Genomic DNA, 6426 nt, shown 5'->3' with positions numbered 1-6426 from the left:
AAACATTTGTATAATTTGAATGTATACCATTCATGACTTCGTTGAAACTTCACAATGGATATTTAAGCGAGAAAGAACAGTGCATGTTATAGTTCAGATGAGTATTAGAAACAGTTTATCGAGAGCTATTCACTTTAATAATTAGTCGTATGAGGTCTATGTTAGTCTAATCAATACCTACTTATGCATTATTATAAACAACCCATTTTGGACGATGTGAAATAGTCTGAATTAACTGAGTTAATTAAATGAAGAGATAAACCTACACACTTTTCCATCGTTAAGCTTGATGTGTTTATGACACTTACATAATTGAATGCACGGAGACGAATCTTTTCATTTAAATTCAAACGCATCACGAAGATTGTGACAGCACGCTATTATAGCTCTCGTTTTAGCTTAACAATACATGAATTTTGTAGCATTATGACAGGGTCAAATACATCCAAAAACCATCAAATAATAGTTTTGTAGACCTCTAGAATACTATATAAAATTCACAATTTCACTATCGGCCTGGAATAAAAACTTTCCTAGCGTTCTCAACGGCAATATATAAGATGAAAGTTGCAATATCCTAAGGCTATTTTTCCACTTCAACCCTATTACAAAACGTTGCATATATTGCTTTGTTAAAATCGTTATTGTCCTCCTGAATGCTCAGAGAATCAATGATTTACGCTAACGCTTTGTTAAGATATGCTGTTAATTGTGTTTCTTGGTCCGGTGTGAATACTTCGTCACATCGTAAAAACTCTTGAAGGTAACAAGCCATTAAGATTTGTCACTCCACGAGCAATCAGTGAGCTTAAGCAAGTGACGTTTTTGACAACACAAACGGGATGAGTAACGTAAAAAGACTGGGTCAAGGATTGTGATTGGTGAAAAACAAAAACTTTACTTCCGGTTAACGTACGTGTTGTCAAAGACGTCACTTGCTTATATAAGCTCACCATTAATTCATGAATTCTGTCAAATGAGATGTTGTGACATTGTGGAACCGCTAGAATGTAAACGGGTCTAATGAGTCATTGTCGATTTAGAACCCCGTTTACGCAATACCGGATTCAAATGGTCACGACATCAGTTTAAGTTGTTTTATGGCATCTTTATCCCAATAACTGTTTTATTTGGTGGCAGATCATATTAAGACAATCATACTTTTGGGGGTAAAACTCGCATTGACATGGCTAGATTTGGGTAAAACTCGCTTTGACATGGCTAGATTTGATATCGTGACGATGCGAATAGTGTATACATGGTCTTAGTGTCAAAAATGGCGGCAAAATTTCGTATTAGTTTTTGAAAAGCTCGCTCACTGGTTCAACACCGTAACTGAGATATTGGAATGTTGTCGAAATCGTGTAAACATCTTTCTGTTTATCTTTTTTCTGTTTTCGCGGCGTAGACGAGGAATCCTGCCAGACAAAGGCCTTTTCATTTGTATGGGTCTTTATCTTCGCCACAAAGTCAAAGCACTTGATACAACAACTTCTCGGACAAACAAATTCCTCAAAGTTGACCTTCAATGATCGCACAAATTTTGAGTGCGAATTATTGTAGACCGCTTGCAGAGTAAACTAGGACAATGTGTCACCACATGCTTTTTGATCTTCTTTTCACCTTTAAGTATTTTTTTGTTGAGAGCTTTAATGTATATAGCTTTTGATGACTCATTTTTCCATCAACTGTTCCTGGCTTGAATTTGAATTGAAGGGTGTATAATTCCACTCGAAATTAAGACCCTTTCAACCTCTAGAATTTACCTGCATCGAGTGAAGTGCCAAAAATCGTAAAAGCTTTTGAGCGATATGCACAATAGTCAATACCATGCATGCATTGTTTATCTGTCAACGAAAATTTAGTTAAGTGTAATGCAAAAGAATACTCTATATATGGCATATGAAAAGTTTGACCTCTGCATGCCAGGTTTTTGAATGACACTTTTTTTATTTATTTTAACAGCATAATTGGTGCTATTATTTACGAGATACTGTTTCATACAAAAAACATAGTTCTAGAAAACAGCATGAATTTCTAGTACTTTAGTGAAAACAGATGCAACAAGAGCTAGTAGCTCCGGACGTAAACATTTTCCGTTTGACTAAAGTATACAGTCGAAAAATCGAAATAAATGTTACGAAAATGTTTATATTTTAAGTTAACATTGCTGTGAAAAATTCCATGAATTATACCAAGTCTTGTGACCAAAAATCTTTATTGTTCGTTTCCCTGTGTTGTAAAACCTATGATGAAATAAGGGCGTGTTTCCAACGTCAAACTTTTGCTATGCAGAAGTATTAAAACAATATGAACTTTTAGAGAATGACGTGAAATGTTTCTATTGAGTATTGTTCTCTAATGTATATCCGGCTAATTAAATTAAATTAGATTAAGAGTTTGTGCTTGTTTTCAGAAAATCGTAGGTAAGTCGTACAATAAATAGTGTTGGCTTTGTACTTACAAAGGATGCATGTACTTACAAGGAATTGCTAAATCGTTCGTCAAAAGATGAGCGCGATTTTGTAGCCTAAAAATGAGATATTCAGAGATTCCTTTTCAGAGGTGGATTTGAACAATTTTGAGCCAGTTCAGATTTTCGTATATATTTGCATTTTCGATATTTCCTGATCTGTATTTAGACTGGAAACGATGCGTTACGACGTACGTAGAGACAATATCAAGATTCCAATAGTCTCTTCCGAATTCCAATTGATTAGTTAAGGTCATTTTATATCGACTTTGTGTGGCCAATGTTTGTGAATGCAGTGACCATATATAGGGTAGATAAACTACGTGGTTTTTTAGTTATTATTCGATCGACTGGGTAACCGTAGAAAGAAACGAGTTTTCCGGCGCGGTGGTTGTAACGATTGGCGAGTTTGATTGCTCGTAAGGTAAGTATATCACAGTATTTTTACCGCTTCACAAATATGCAACTTATTAGTTATTTTGTATTTACATTTGCCAGTTTAGGAAAGTGTCGCGGATATATTGGTTTGCGGTTGAAGTACAGAGATTATCGCTGGTAAGTTTTTCGAATCGATGTTGTAATAAATTCAGAACGCAGACCAAGGCTGGATTTCCACTTGCAGGAAAATGAGAAGAGTAAAGCTGAATTAATTAATTTGTTTATTTATTCTGTCAAAATTCCAAAAAATATATGGAAATATTTCGATCTAGCGAACTGTTTCTCTACAAGTGGAAATACAAACTGACTGCCGAGAATTCTCCCACTAAATCCTATTATTTCTTCGACTTTGACGAAAGCGTTTGTAAGTCACGTTGTCGGCACTCGGCATAAATTTTACGCTGTCTGTTCATGAAAAGTGATGTGTGTCGCGTGACAGAATTTATCAATTCGTTTATACTGAGAACTATTGCCCACGCTTGCGATTAGCGTTGATTGAAAGTATAACTAAAAAAATCCAGTCGGTTCGTGTTGACATCAATCATTTAAAATTGATCAAAGATCTCTTTCGCTTTACAAACTAGTTCCTAATCCTCTTTAGTCTTTACCGCACTTTTAGACTTGTGACGACGTCACAACAGAATAGTTGCAATCTAGGATTAAATACGGTTTTCGCTCAATTTCGAAATGAAATTTAACAAATAACAACGATTAAACGTCAAGTCCTACCCATTATTACAAATTTCGAAAGATTTCCAAAACTCGAAAATATTTACATTACAATATTTACATAGGTTTTAATTTTTCAATGTCGATTTACTGTTATTTACTGTTATCACAGGTTATTACCGCGACACATCTATGTACAATAATACAATTACTAATGACATGTGTCGGCAGAATTTGAAAACGCAAAAAATTTTTATCCGCGTCCACACGTAAACACAAAAACGATCCGAAAACGCTAAAGTTATATGATCCTGCAATAAACCTTCATGTTCTCCACCCGCGTGTCACAAGTTGGATGTCGAATTCAAAGCAAAAATCTACCAAAACCAAAGTAAAACACAAGAATGAGGACTTTCGGACAGACGACAAGCTCGAACTCATAAATGTTGTTGTTGAAGTATCTATTAAATGCATGTCGTGTATAAGAAATTGTGTATAACCATACTCCGACATTTTGGACATGTTTCTCTCGTAAAATACTTCCGCAAATGCTAAAAGAATTGGCGAAGATTTTACTCACCATGAAAATAACCTAAATAAGACTTATTTGAGGCTAATACAGCAATATAAAATTGAGATTAAGCCAGCAGACTTGAAACAAGCCTCATTAATATGGAAACGACTTGATGCATGACGTCATCGTTTTCAAATTTATCCGGCAAAGCTCTCCACACGTATCCGCTTAGCCGTCGTTTTCAAATTCTTCCACTCTGGAGAGCGTTTTCATATTCTTCCGTTTTCAGTGGGCGAAAACGCCGTATACGTGTGGACGATACGCGTAACCGTGGGAATATTCTTGCGTTTTCAAATTCTTCCGGCATCGTGTGGAAACATTGTGTAGTGTTGTTTTAGGTAAATTATAGCGCGTCGTAACCTGTAACTTTTACACATCTTAAAAGCCCAAGCGAAGCGAAGCCAACTTTAATCTTTAAGTGGTCCGCATCTCGTTGATAGATAGATATACAGGGTGTCCCAAAAAAAAGCAACCACTTAAATATGCAGAACATTAACACAGCTCTAAAGCGCAATAGATAAGCACCTCTGGGAATTGAAAATGGCTCTTAATCCTTCATTTACAATGCTAAAAGTCATTTTAGCTGAACTATGGTGCAAACCCGAACAATTTTAATATTCTTGCATATTTAAGTGGTTGCGTTTTTTTTGGGACACCCTGTATATAGATATAGATATAGATAGATAGTAAATTCTGTCATTCTTCTAAACCGTCGTTCATTGTTTAAAGCGTCGCCACAGCCTGAAATTGTGTTTATAAAGCCCTAAACTAATTCCACGGCCTAAATTTTCAAACGAAATGCGAAATATTTCGCCTGCTTTTTTGGAATGTTAGCAATGAAGCAGAATTAATTTAATCAAGTGGTCGAAATTCAAAAGAAACAGGCGAAATATTTCGCATTTCGTTGAGAAAAAGTGCCCGTGGAATTAGGCCCTAACGTTTCTGAATTGCGTTTATACATTTCCAAAACTCTTCAATAATTAACATCACTTCAAAGACACACTGGGTTTGCCGTTTTGCAAGTTGAAAGAAAAATTTCATCGTGTGAAATTGGGTTTGGAATTGATTAATTCAGGCATACAAGTAATGCCTAAAATTTATGTTGACATTGAAAGCTTTTAGAAAAAAACTAAGATTCACACGATTAAAATTGTGGATAATACACCTCTATACACACGTTATGCATGCATGCACGATCAGATAAAGATAATGGATCCACATGTTGTCTGAAAAGTACGTGAACAACAAACGATTCGACAGATAAAATACTTCATGCCAATATTCAATAAGATACATGCAGCATGCATGCAGGCCAGGCAATATCGCCTTCCATCGCATTCGCTAAAATATATAGATGTTTGTAACCTTTATATTCGTCAAAGCTGAGTGTCTACAATTGCATTTGAAATGTTAAGTTTTAATTCATATTTTGTATGATAATGTTTTCATTTTTTGTATAACCGACAGGTGATAATTAGGGTGGCTCGATAGGAATGTAATACTTTAGGATTTCTTCCCTTTAAAAAGGTTGACAGCGTAAAATTTTCTTTTTTTTTAGGTAATTGCCCCAGCCTAAGTGCTGACTGCTGAGTAACGAAAGCATTAGTGGCCACAGTTTACCAGGGAACCGGCGAGGAGGAATCGGTGTTCTAGTTGCGAAAATCTATTTTGCATAAAATTTCCAAAAGGTAATTTGTCTAGAAACGTTGGAAGTTTCAAACTTTATTATAAGCATCGTTCACTGGACTAAGACTGTAACTGTGCAATATACTCAGAAAGAAGTACAAATCTACGGTCAAACGTTTTAGAGGAAAAAAATGCTCTTTCCATAATTCATTCCTATAGTAAGCCATCTTTACTAGACTTCCTGTTGAGAGCCGACATAATAGTCGACAATGGGTTTTTTTGAAAGATGTTTTTCTCCGATACAACCAGATTAATTCAAAGCATACTGCTGTGGTTGGTAAAAAAACAATTTAGTTTTAGCTCAAGGCTTAAATCATAGTTCTATCGCAACATAACAAGCATTGCTTTGACGTCGCAACCGGCAGCTTGCATGAGTAAACATACTTTATTCGCACGATTTTTCAGCGTCCTATTCGCTGCCACTGGGCTGGAATGCAATTATAAATTGTTTATGCCGACGTTTTCACTGTGATAAATAATATATACATGCCAACATGGCATAAAAAACGTAATAGTCGCTTTCCACTGTTAAAAAACAACCAGTGTAGTTAACAAAAATATTTACATTCTAGAATTTAGAAAAGAC

Source organism: Dendronephthya gigantea, unplaced genomic scaffold (assembly GCF_004324835.1).
Source record: "Dendronephthya gigantea isolate DGI-Jeju-01 unplaced genomic scaffold, DenGig_1.0 000110F, whole genome shotgun sequence".
In the NCBI taxonomy this organism is placed as follows: domain Eukaryota; kingdom Metazoa; phylum Cnidaria; class Anthozoa; order Malacalcyonacea; family Nephtheidae; genus Dendronephthya; species Dendronephthya gigantea.
Note: the sequence above shows the minus strand (reverse complement) of the source record.